Source organism: Rhagoletis zephyria, unplaced genomic scaffold, assembly GCF_001687245.7.
Source record: "Rhagoletis zephyria isolate East Lansing unplaced genomic scaffold, Rhagoletis_zephyria_1.1 Rzeph_scaffold_01610, whole genome shotgun sequence".
In the NCBI taxonomy this organism is placed as follows: Eukaryota; Metazoa; Arthropoda; class Insecta; order Diptera; family Tephritidae; genus Rhagoletis; species Rhagoletis zephyria.
The window spans coordinates 1-13,161 of record NW_016158694.1 but is presented as its reverse complement, the minus strand read 5'-3'; the positions used below and the strand labels follow the sequence as shown (position 1 = coordinate 13,161).

The following is a 13,161-nucleotide window of genomic DNA, read 5'->3' as shown; positions in this document are numbered from 1 at the left end:
ATTTGTTCACGATAATACCCGGAAATTTAAGAGTTGCCATTTGTTTGAAAATTGCAGTTTAAGTAAATTTATTAGATAAAGTAAATATTGCAGCATGGGTGTAAAAAAGGAGGTTTAAGAAAGCTTGCAGCCGAAAACATCCTTGAGGAGGGCTGCCACCTGTTTGAAAAATATAAGTTAAATAAATTGATAAGATAAATCAAGTATTATATTATGGGTATCAAGCTAAAGAGGTTTAAGAAGGCTTACTGTCGAAAATATTTTTGGGTAGGGTTGCCACCTTTCTGAAAATTTTAATGAAATTAAATAAAATACTAAAAAAGGACTATCAAGCTAAATATGTTTGAGAAAGTTTACTGCCAAAAATACTTTTGAGGTGGGTTGCCACCTATTTGAAATTTTTAATTCAAATAAATTTATCAGTTTAACTAAATATTACTTATGGCTATCAAGCGAAAGGTAGTTGATAAATATTTAATTTAGAAATATTTTCAATAGGGTTGTCAGCTATCTAAATTGTAAAAACTAACTCAACTCAAATCAACTCAATTTAACTCAAATTAAACGAATTACTGATTAAGTTTAAGTTTGACAAAAACATTGAAGATGTCCTGAGAAATATTTTTGTATACGGAAATTTCCCGCATCAAAAGATATCAAGACTTACAGAGAAATATTTCTAGTCAAGTATTGAACTAAAATCGTAAAATCGCAATACAAATATGTTGCACATTCATTTCCTTTGTTACAAAAGTTAATAAGATATCAATAAAAAACTAAGTACATATTCATATCTATTTGCAAAGCAGCAGCATCGCTCATTGACTATTATGTAGAGCATATGCAATGAAAATGGTTTCCAAACCTAAAACCGGAATGAAACTGAATTGCACTCCATTTATTTGTTCACCAAGCAGCAGCAAGAAATTCAGTCGCAACAAACGCCAGTCACAGCGAATGCGATAGAAAAAGTAGAGAGCAATTTAAACGAAAATACTATATTTTTGGAACAAAAAAAAATAACGGAGGCTGAAAACAAATGCGCGCTTGCAAGCAAATACATTTGGCTGGATTTTAGCTATAGGATATATGAGAAAACTCTAGCGGAGCAAATCCATGCAATTTGTTGCCTGCATACATGCATGTTTCCGAATGCACGCGTGTGTGTGTGTGTGTGTGTGTGTGTGTGTGTTGTGGTTGCAGTTTATTGTTGCATCTCAGAACAATCAAAAGATATAACGGCACTTTATTGGCAGGTGCCTACAAATAGACACTCGAACGAATTTCGGCTGCAGTATGTACATATGTACATATGTAGCGCAGTGTGTATGCGTCTGTTGGTTGCACACTACCATTGTTGATTGCAACTTGCCACAGCAGCAACAAAGCGCAGCCACACGAGCAGTTGAAACATTCATTTGTGATTTCTTGTCGTCGCACGGATGGACAGCCGGCCGGCCGCTCTGGCAATATTTCGCAGTCATTGTGCGTTTGTGGCATGTGGTGGCAAATTTACTGCATCTATAGCCACGCACACATGCATATATGTATGTATGTCATATGTATGTATACGCACAGCTTTTGTGCGATCATTTGTTACTTTATGTGATTTTGCCATATTTATGGGCAATGTAAATGCAACAAGAACAACACCAACAACAAAGCCTTACAAAATAAAGTCAACAATAACATGTATGTATGTATGTATGCATGCCCCAAATGTTGCATCGAGCGTGGCATGAATACATTTGAATATGCATATGGAATACATAAATATTTTATGCGGCACATCACCCCGGAGAAATGCTTGATGCATATACATATGTAGTACAATGTATGTATGTATGTGCGTGCATGCATGTGTGTGTAGCAATAAATTGCATATCCATTTGATTATTTGTATGCATTTGGCAGCCACCACAGCTCAATATGTTCGAGTGCAATTTTAACAATGTGGATTAAAGATGCAAGAACCCTCAATTTAGGCTGCCCCAAAATTATTGGTTGACCGGTGCGGCAGGTCTTGCGAGTCTTTTGTTTGGTTATTTCATTTTATTTTGGGCTGGGTCTTTCAATTTTATTATATGTATGGAGCTTATGCATAGCGCATATTTGCGTACATGAATACGTATTTACACATGCAATGCATATACCTGTGTACATATGTATGTATTATTTGGTCAACATTTTTTTAAGAGTTTAAGCAAGTTTGTCTATGTGATTTCATGAATTCGTCGTCTTTATGACCCAACGAGCTTTTGTCCACAGCTCCGCCCGCGTGAATTTCGTTATATGTTTTTTATTCTGTGAAGTCGAAAATTATAATTTGATTACTTTAAAAAGATGACACCCCCCATCGAAATTAGTTTCGAAATAAAGCTTTCTTATACCCCTTTCGTTAGACATTTGAGTATTATACTAAATACATATGTCTCCATTGAGAGATTTATCTATTAAGATGTAATAAACCCAGTTGCTAAATCAAATATATATGTCTATATAAATCTCTCAAAAGGGGTATATTTATATCCATAGGGTTATCGGAAACGGCTCTAAAGATTTTGATGAAATTTTGTACACAGATAATGTTTTGGATTTTAAGGTTACCTGAATAGGCATTATCTCCGAGAAGACTCGTATAAGGTTGCCACCTATCAAAATTAGCTACAAATTAATTAAAACATCAAAATATGGGTATCAAATGGAAGGTGTTTTAAACATTCCTAATTCAAAAATATTTTTAATGGGGTTGCCACCTGTTTTGAATCGAATGTTTATTTAATTTTTTGTTTAGAAAAAAAAAGTAAAATATTACTATTCATGGGCACCAAGAGAAGGTTCTTAAACAATGCTTTCCCTATATACAAAATGTTATCCCTTAGGATAATAGTGTAAGGTTGCCACTTATTTTCGATTATAGACAAACATCTGAAACATCGCAATATGGCTATCAAATTAAAGATATTGTTGAAAACTTTGGTCAGAAAATATTTCTTATTCGTGGTAAACATGTATGATGTTTGTTTCTGAATTTTTAAGTTTTAAAATAATATCTTCTTAATTTATTACAACCAAAGTTATGTAAATATTAATAATTTTCCTTTAAAACTAACCAAAATATAAAAACGCCTAAAAATACAAAAATGCATGCTTTTTTAATAGACTAGATATAAATGTCCGCAACTGACTATTGGCATGTGAATTTGTGGTTGAAGATTTAACTTAAATCTACTGCCTTTCCAGATTTAATTTTATATTGTAAATTTCAAAAGGTTTATGTTAAACCTCGTCAGAGGGCTAAATCTTCATTAAATATCACAATGGAGACATAGCATTAATATATTGTATATAACATTTATTTTAAATCGGTGGTGGGCACCGGCCTGCTCGCGGGCAAAACTCTAAATAGGTTTAAGAAAGCTTTATTAAAAAATCTGATGCCCACCACCGATTTAAATTATTGAATAAATTGGGTTTGACGTTTGAAAAGGTGGGTGTCGGACGAAAGAAATTAAAAATTGTTTTAATTTGAATATATTTTATAGAAAGGTTGCCAGCTATTTCAAAATTTTAAATTCAAATTATTTAATAAGTTAAATTAATTTTTAAAGTATGGATATCGAAATGGGTTTGGAAAGGCTTAATTTCAGATATTTAGAAGGGTTGCCTCATATTTGGCAAATAAAATTTAACCTAATTTTTTAATTAATTTAAATTTGTGTCCTAATGTCAGGCGAAAGAGATTTAAGAGGATTTGAATTTGAAAATTTCTTAAGGGAATGGCTGCTCTCCAGGGGAACAGCGTTAACAGATAAGATTCATTTCATGAAGAAAAGTAAATTTGTCAAAAAATTGCTGTTTTCTCAATCGGTGACTAGTGAATACTTCCAAAGAAACCCGAATACAGGTCCATACCAGGAAACTGCCCGTTTGACAAACATGCAAGGTAAGAAATGATATATCAATATATCTGCTACTTACTACCTATTACTTCCTACAGACTACTTATTACTACTACTATTTAACACCTCCTATTAAATTGCTATTGAATGTCTTTCCCTCCGAACCACACATTTCAAAATTTGCAAAAGCATTCGTTATTGTAAAGCAATTATTTTAAAAACATTTTAAATTTTATCATCGTGTATGTATGTAGGAATGCACGTCGATTCATACATATATGTAGATACAATATTATTTTCACATAGTTAACCTCAAAACCATCACTCATTCAATACAATAATTGCAGATGTTGCAAATTAATTTGTGGGCAACCTTTGAGTAACCCCACAACAAACCACTATAGCATACAAAAATACTATACATGTGTGATACATATGTGTATATGTATGTATGTGTGTACAAACATAAATACATTACATACACCTTAGTTTGTAGGCAAGACCAATCATTTGTCCGTCAATCACAAATCAACTTTTCTACAACAAACAATTAAAAGACATTCATGGCGAAATTTTGTGGGGTGAATGTGTGAATGGTGTGTGATTCTGTGCGGCAATACCACTCTGTGCATTTGCATTAGTATAAGTTTTTACATAAACAACAGTCGGTAACTCTATAGCAAAAAATAAAAAAAAAATTTTAAATATGATAATTAAAATAATGAAAAAATTATTTTCTTCTAAGCTTTTTATATGTGCATACATACATATAACCCGATTGAAAGCACTTTATCCTGGAGAAGCGATTTTTCGGTGCTACGTGTGTATAAGACATTTTGCTGGTGAAAGAAGGAACTCAAATCAATACAAAAATGCCTCTTTTATATTATTTGTATGATGCTTTTAAATCGAAACTATAAGTCAGAGTAAGAGAAGGAATTACAAACTTTTTTGCGACCCTGCCTAATGCCCTAACCTTTCCCCACTAGCTAACCAAAAAACCCGTATTTTCTTCAAAGCTGCTTTATATAAAAAAAATACTAGTAGAGTAATTTACAAACCTATTTGCGACCCATCCTAATGCTCACACACATGTTTTGTTCGTTTCAATGTCATACTAAGCAAATGACCGCAAATTAATTGACGCAATTAGAAAAGGAAAGAATTAGCAACAACAAAGGTAGCAGACGAACAAAGGCCAACTAAATGGACGTTGTAAAGGGGAAAATAGAAAACTCCTACTACATATTTTACGGAGGGAATCTGAATTTTATGTATCATACATATAGTACATATCAGTTTTATTGTTAGTGACATTTATTGCGAAATTTTTACAGACATATGATATATGTAATAATACTATAAAGAAGTCGAATATATCAGCCATCGAATTAGGAAATCAAATATATACCTCATTTTAGCGCCAATTTAGGTATGTATGTTTGTGGCATGTTTTTGCCAAGCATTTTTTTTGTTTTTTGTATTCATGTAAGTATGTATGTAAATACTATCTACACCTACTAGTCAACTTTGAATGAAAAATGTTAAAAGTTCGGTAACATGTGGTGCCATCATTGCATACCGAACACATTTCGGTTTTTTTGGCATTTTCCGCAATGAAGCGCACATACATACATATGAAACGTACAATGCAGCCTCGCGTAGCCTTTAAAAGTAAATTTTCGTTCTTTGTTTGGCGAGTGATGACTTACATTTTTCGCAAAAAAAAANAGTTTTTGTCGAACAGCAATTTCCAGCGCTGAAGAAAAAATGGTGCATGAAGTAGTACACGTAATTGTGCATACACGAAAATGTGCATACGTTTGTGCAAACACCCCCCAAAACTTGCATATCGACCGAGACAAAAGACAGACTTACCTTAACACAGACACACTTGCCTAACTACCACCTACATACATAAAAAATGCAATTTTTTAGCCACTCAGGTGGCTTAGTATGTTTGACGGTATGTATGTTTGCCTCACTGGTCTAGATTGTTGCCAAAAAAAAACGTTCGAATTGAAGCCAATATGTCAAAAGGCAAAGAGGACTTAGCGAAGTATGTGTAATCAGTAAGATAACTAGTAATTTTTAGCAAAAAAAAAAACCGACTTCAACTCCCATATAAAAAAAAAATATATATATATATCTCATGATCCGCTGATCGGATCTTAACCAGATTAGTATGGTGAGACACTACCTTTCCGATGCAAAAAGAATTATCGAAATCGGTTGACGTGGTCCAAAGTTATGCGGTAACATACATAAAAAAAAAAATAAAATAAAATAAAAAAAAAATATTCCGACGAACTGATAACCTCCTCCTTTTTTGGAAGTCGGTTAAAAAGAAGGCAGCGCAGAACGCAAAGTGGGTGAAGCTCACTGACCAATGTTCGTGTTTACAGATATGTACATATACATACATATATCATATATATAGGTGAATGTAACATCCCTGCAGTGAGCACTATCTATTGATAGCTCTTTTGCGGGATTCCGATAAATACCTCACTTTAAATTCCCCCAATACTCAATGCTTCTCTAAGTGCTGTCAGGCCGAACTTAGTCTTGTCCTCGCTCATTGTTATACTAACCGCTTTTACCTGTTTCTGCTAAAAAAATGCGTTGACGGGCCAGCTTCATGCTTTCCAACATCAGTGTAAAAAATTAAGGCCTACCTACCTTCTTTTGTTTCCCAAAGTCGGACGCTGCTCAAAGACGGTTCTACTATTTGTGCTCAACTTAACTCGCCTTAAAGCAGCATAAACCTTTCCGCGATTGCAGATTTTTCAGTCTAAAGCCACACTGAAAAATACAACATATATAGACGGTTCAATGAAAGGCTTCAAATAGAGATCTTATCCCATGGTAATTAGCGGAATATACAAAGATTACTAAGATTCCAAGCTTCGGAATTTACTCATCAGACCGCATTACGCTTAATAGCTGCTACACGCGTTCCACCACCTCTACACCTTCGACTTTTATCGGCTCAATCGCGTTTCTATCCGTTCCGAGCACCTTGTGGTTTGCTGTTCTCACCTTGTCTGAGTCTAGTGAAAAGATTTTGGCTCCGTTTCGACATTATGGATATTCTTATTCATCTACCACGTCACCAGTGTTGCCATTCAAAATCATTGAGAAATAAGCACTAGATATCCCCCGTTCAACCACTGCGGCACTCGAGGCGCTTCTAGGCTTTCCTCTTCAGCGTATTGTAATCGAAAAGAAGTCTCTTCAGTATAGAGCAAGTCTCATCTCAGACGACAATGCAAAGCATAAGAAGCTAGAACATCCATCTTCTCTCAGTGTCATTAGAACAAGAAGAAGTACTGCGCAATAGCTTTGTTGGCCTCTACCATCCGATGTTCAGTTGAACACACAACCAGTACGACGATCAACCAAATATCTGGAAAGATAGCCAGATATAGTCGTTTGAAGTACAAAACCGCGTATCATAATGCAAAATCTTATATGTGAAGTTGCCCAATATTTTACGAGGTAAAACGATTTTTTCAAAATGGTTCTCTCATTTATTCCTAATTATCTCTATTCTTTATATCTAAATATGAAAATAGCATGCAGCTATAGATTTAATGAGGTTTCTCAGCGTTGCGTGGATCACAAAAAAAAGAAGACCTCTAACTCAAACAGCGGTTTGTTACAACCTGCCCCCTCCTTTATATACTAATCTACTCAAACCAAATCCTCGTTCTTGCAGAGATCAACCTACGGTCTTTAAGTTATTTTGACCTTTTTAAGATTTTCAAACTGCATTCCTGTTTGCCAGCAGCTCAAGCTCTTCTCACTCAGGGTTTTCTTGGTCTTTTTTCTTTGGCTGCACTTTTCGAAGTCTAGCGTTCTTGCATAGTCGACGGTCGAGCTTTGGCAGCAGTACGAAATGATTGGGAGATGGAATCTTACTTCAATGGCAACGAAGAGCTGCTTATTTGGACAGGATTTCGAGTCGAGCGAGAAAATTCCCAGCTATCCTGTCTCAACGTCAAACCTTCCTTGCAATGCCTGATGCTACGTAAGGCCTTCGTTTTAGTTCTTCCGTGCACGTCAAACCAGTCACGAACGAACGTTTTATCCGTCTTCAATTCGGTTTCTCCGTCCTTGATCAAAAGGCAATCAATTGGTTTAGAAAATATTTCTGCGCTGATGTCTGGCACTTCACATTGCCAAGTTCTCGACGCGACGGTGAAGTCGATCAGAGGCCGAGACGCTTTATAGAAGGCTGATTTTTTCTTTTTATTTTCTTTATTTTTATTCTTATATGTATTTATGTAAATTTTTATGTTTAACATAAATTCTATCATTATCTTTTTATTTTACTTTACCCTTGCCTTTACCTTAAACTATTTATTGTTTCTTGTCTGCTACAAACACACATGTATGTATAATGCATAACTTTACTGCCTCTAAAAACTCATCTTCATAGAGAGAGTGAACGAAAAGGAGAAGCATCAGCTGCCAAGCTTCCAATCGCCACGGATTTAACTTAATTTGTCTGCCTATGTACATATGTATGTGTGTGTGTGCCGGAGTATGTGTGTGCCAGCCATGATAAATGAAGTGAAAAAATTGTGCGAATTGGAAAATAAGAGGCACAAATAAAAATAAAGAAAACCCCTAACAACAACACCAACAAGCACGCTGGAAGTCGCAGAGCAGTAAAATTGTTTTGGCAACATATCAAGGTAATAAAATTCCGTAAATGGTTACAAGATTGATTTGGCAATGTGTTTATTTTCTTTTCGTTTGTACGCTTGTACACAGGTCCTTATAAACTGTACATTACCGCTTGCCCAGAGGCATTAAATCTGGAACAGATGTAAACAATTGATAACCTGGTCCGTTAAATGGAGTGGTCAACGTCATAAAGCAGATGGGCTAACAGCTGCTGCAATAAAATATTTATTGTGAAAAAGTCCTGTGCATTTGTTATTACAACCGTGCGTTCGCGCATTTTAAATTTATCCTCTACTGGGCCTTAAGTAATTTGGGTGGCGTAAAGGGGCATTAAAGCCATTTAAAGAATTCCAATACAAAAATTGAACTATGAAGCATAACACACGGCACTCGCTTGCCATTTAAAGTGATTTCTTATTTTATGTTTCTACAAATTCATTTCATACTTTGGGGTATTACAGTATACGTTGGCGTAGTACTTATGGCTCAAAACCAATTAGGGGCCCTTTTGGTACCCTAAGCCTCTTATGGCTATGTTAAAGCCAAACCTCATGATTGTTAAAAGTGAGTACTTTGTGAAGTCTAATGGAATGGGAACTCATATTCTCCTAGTATCATTCTCCTGGTCCTCGTTAAAGCTAAACATCGTCAAAAGAAGCTGGAGGTCTACTCTGTATTGCGATTGGAAAAGCAAGTAATTCGGTATCGAAAAATTGGTACTATGAATTTCTATTATTAGTCAGTGTCGCCTTTCGAATCGTATTCATTTTAGATTCGCAATACAGAATATACCCCTTGCTCTTCGGTTTCCTGTTAGTTTTCGTTTCAGAGGGAGGCTCCCACTGAGATGGAAATACCAAGTAGAGAAGGACTTGGCATTTCCAATTGGCATTAGTTGGGGCAGAAGAGAAACGACTGACGTGCTTTATTTAACTTGGTCAAAATCGCTTAGGCGGTTACAGCGCCAAATAAAATTAACAAGAAGCCTAGCCTTCTAATATGGATGCCCCGCAACGTCGGGTCTGCGTTTTCCTGACAGTGTCTTAATGTCTTTGTGCCGATTGTGCAAGACTATTTTATGTACTTTCTTGTATATAGTTCCGCTGGATGTGATTACAGATCATTCATCAGCAGGGCCACAAACTAAATATTCAAATAGGATCCAATGTTTAATTTTCATGCGCTTTCGGTACCCCTTTTCCTTGATTTTGGTCAGGAAGTATACATGAACCATGTAATCTGTTTCCACTGTTCACTTTCTTATCTCAATTGGCTCTACAATCATTTTTCGGTATGTGGTGTGCTTAAAAAAAACGTCTCTAAATGTAAACAGGGTTTTCTGTACTTTTATTCCCTCTTCTTCGGTACCCGGAGCCCCCATAAACAGGGCTCTAGATCTTGCGTGGAGTACTTCTCTAGAAAGCCCCAAATATAAAAGAATAGCCATGATAAGCGATTTATAGAGCTAGTTTTTTGTTCATCGTAAAAAGGCTCTGCTTTTCAATTGCCTCCGGAGTTCAAAGTAGTATCTATTTGGACGAGTTATCCTTCGCTTTATTCCAGGCTGACATTATTGGTGGAGTTAATGCTGGACCCTAGGCAAACAAAGTCCTTCACTACTTCAAAGTTGTAACTTCTAACTGTAACATGTATGTGTATTGCCAGTGGTACAATGTCTCCTGCCAACTTTTGCCACCCACTCTAAAACGGAGAATGCGGCACGTATGAACTTGGTTTTTAGGCCGACGGTGTCAATGGTACATATGTATCTTCATAAGCTGAAGTTGGGCTGAACGTCACCCTGTATAACCGATTAGTTTAGCCAGGATCGCAAATTTAGTCATGGCTTCGTAGAGCAGCTTGTATGTGTCGACTTGTCCATAAAGCGTTTTCCTAGGATTTGAAGTACTGGGAAAATCTGGTCAAAATTTAAGATTCGCCGATTCAATTAATTCAAGGCGGATTTTAGTATTTCCTGTTGAGAAGGCTTGACTCCCGGTAATGGCTCAAAGCTCTCTTCTTGCTGATTCGGTAAAGTATTCTGAGATAATTCGGGCATGTATTGATCCGACCATTTTCCCATTAACATCCGACTGGTTAGTCAGCACTTCACCGCCGGTTTTGAACAGCTCTGCCGTTGTTGTTGTTGTAGCAGCATACAAATTCCCCAAAGACTTTTTGGGGAGTGTTGCTGGAGTGACAGTCCTTGGCCAGATATAAATCTGGGTCGTTCCGGTTACGTAGACCCGACTGTCGTGTCGCGTTCCCACGACAGTTGTAGCAGCATACAAATTCCCCAAAGACTTTTTGGGGAGTGTTGCTGGAGTGACAGTCCTTGGCCAGATATAAATCTGGGTCGTTCCGGTTACGTAGACCCGACTGTCGTGTCGCGTTCCCACGACAGTTGTAGCAGCATACAAATTCCCCAAAGACTTTTTGGGGAGTGTTGCTGGAGTGACAGTCCTTGGCCAGATATAAATCTGGGTCGTTCCGGTTACGTAGACCCGACTGTCGTGGGAATGCTGCTACAACAACAACAACAACAGCTCTGCCGGTTTTCCGTCGGCTACAGGGACTTTGTTTTTCTTAAGCCGCGTGGTCTAGCGGCGTTCTATGTCACTTATTACCTCTGGTGCTTAGTTAATCTGTTACCTGTATCTGATCGCTTCTGGCAATCGTTCATCTTCATCAGCCAAAGTTAGACAGTTTTGTCATTTGTTTATTAGGGTATAACGATTTGCTGATGCATTCCGGAGCAAGTAAGAGACCATCTAAGTGTCACGGGTACTAATAGACATAGACCGTTTTGCAGTAGCACCGACTATATGTAAAGTTTAATCTGTAACCACTTTTTCATCTTCGTTTCTGCAGGAATTAGCTCCAGTCCTGAAGCCGTTTGATTGCTACTTTATTTTCTAATAAAATTTTCGATCACACTCACGTCTTCCTACCTTTCTTTCCTTTCCGTTGAAACGTCTGTCATCCCTCTTTTTCTCCCATGGCTATTGAGTGAAGGGTGGCTTTTTAACAGCACATAGCACTCTTCGCCATACCAGTTGTTCCTGCCAGGCTGGTAGCAACCAACCACATCTTTCGCAGCTGTTCCTGCCAGGGTGGTAGCAACCAACTACATCTTTCATAGCTGTACGAAGAGATTCGGACAAGGGTTCATACGTCACAAGATATTACAGGCCAGATATTGGATTAACTTCTTCCAGCTCTTCTTTGAATGTTTGTTTCCCTTTAATCTGAGACTGTTTGAACACTGGTAAATAGTTTTCTTTATCTGTTTTCACAGAAAACCTAAATTTGCTTTCGTTAAGGCCATTTTCTCAAGTAGCCTTTAAAATGTATCTGCCCTTTAAACATAAATTTTGTTGATTCTGAGTTGACAGCCAAATTTTGTTCTCAAACAATATGTTTGAAGGGCAGATAAATTTTAACAGCAACTGAAGAAAACGGCCCTTATACAATCAGAATAGGAATATGACTGAAAACCTGTCAGCTGATACACTCAAAAAACTGTTTTCTTTTTGATAATTTCTTAGAAACTTATCAGGCTACTCTCGTATTCTGGCACAGCAGCGCGCGCCCTCTGTAGCCCATTAGCGACGTTTAAAATAAATAGCGCCATCTCATGTCCAGAATATGAAACACTAACACAGAGTTGTATTTAGACACTGAACAAAATTCTTTTACTACGTCGGAGCATTATAAAATTTTTTCATCACATACTTACGTACATATGAACATATTTTGAGCATATTTAGTTTTAAACTAGCGTTGTCATGCCAACAAGTAAATATATATGGAAGTATGTACCTAAATATCTTCTTACCCACTGACAAGCTGTTATCAATTTGACATTAATGCATTCTCATGCTCAGAGAAAGTGGAAATTCTCTAGTCAACGCAACACATTTACACACACACACACACAAGCACTTTGAACTTGAATTTATGGAACCGGCAAACTTTTGGTTTGTGGGCCAAGGGGCTACAGATAACAAAAACAAAACTGGGAGCACGCGAATGATTCAATGTGAAAATAATCATGTGCGTACTTATGTGCATGTGTACATACTCGTATATGCATACGTGTGCGTGCGTTTGTACGATTGCAGCGCACCTTGAGATATGTAGATAGAATAGAATCACACATTTACATTGCACAACGTGTTTCCATTCCCGGGTAGGTATATCGATTTATTCTTTGGAAAATTTTTGTTTACATCCAACAACAATCGCAGGCGTTCAATGCCTACATACATACATACATATTTCACAACAACTTACACTGTGACGTAAACACACTGTCTACCATTCACTGTCACCTCAAGTCCATTTGGCTTTCTCTGCAATATTTTGTATAAATTTTTTACTTCTTTACACTCACATTTTTTATTTCAAGGTGATTTATGTGCACGGCCTATTGGCTTCTGGTACCAAATTTTATGCGTTCACTTCTGGCTTTCCCGCTCCCGTTTGTCATTAAAAAGAAATATCTCTTTAATAAATAAATTAGAAAGAAGCGATAAGTCATGAAAGTAAATCGCGCGACCGG

The 13,161-nt window shown here is 36.7% G+C and overlaps 1 protein-coding gene across 4 annotated transcripts in view; it reads right to left on the bottom strand.

Moving 5' to 3' along the window:
• Naam (Nicotinamide amidase) overlaps positions 1 to 13,155 on the bottom strand; it is a 35,325-nt gene extending 22,170 nt beyond the window's left edge. For 2 of the 4 annotated variants that reach the window (XM_017618381.1, XM_017618377.1), the window contains exon 1: positions 12,994 to 13,155. The gene's annotated coding sequence lies outside the window, so the exon portion shown is untranslated. Of the gene's footprint in view, positions 1 to 12,435; positions 12,498 to 12,893; positions 12,967 to 12,993 lie in introns of those variants that run through there. The other 2 variants (XM_017618378.1, XM_017618379.1) reach the window with 2 other exon arrangements.
• Between the last annotated feature and the right edge of the window lie 6 nt (positions 13,156 to 13,161).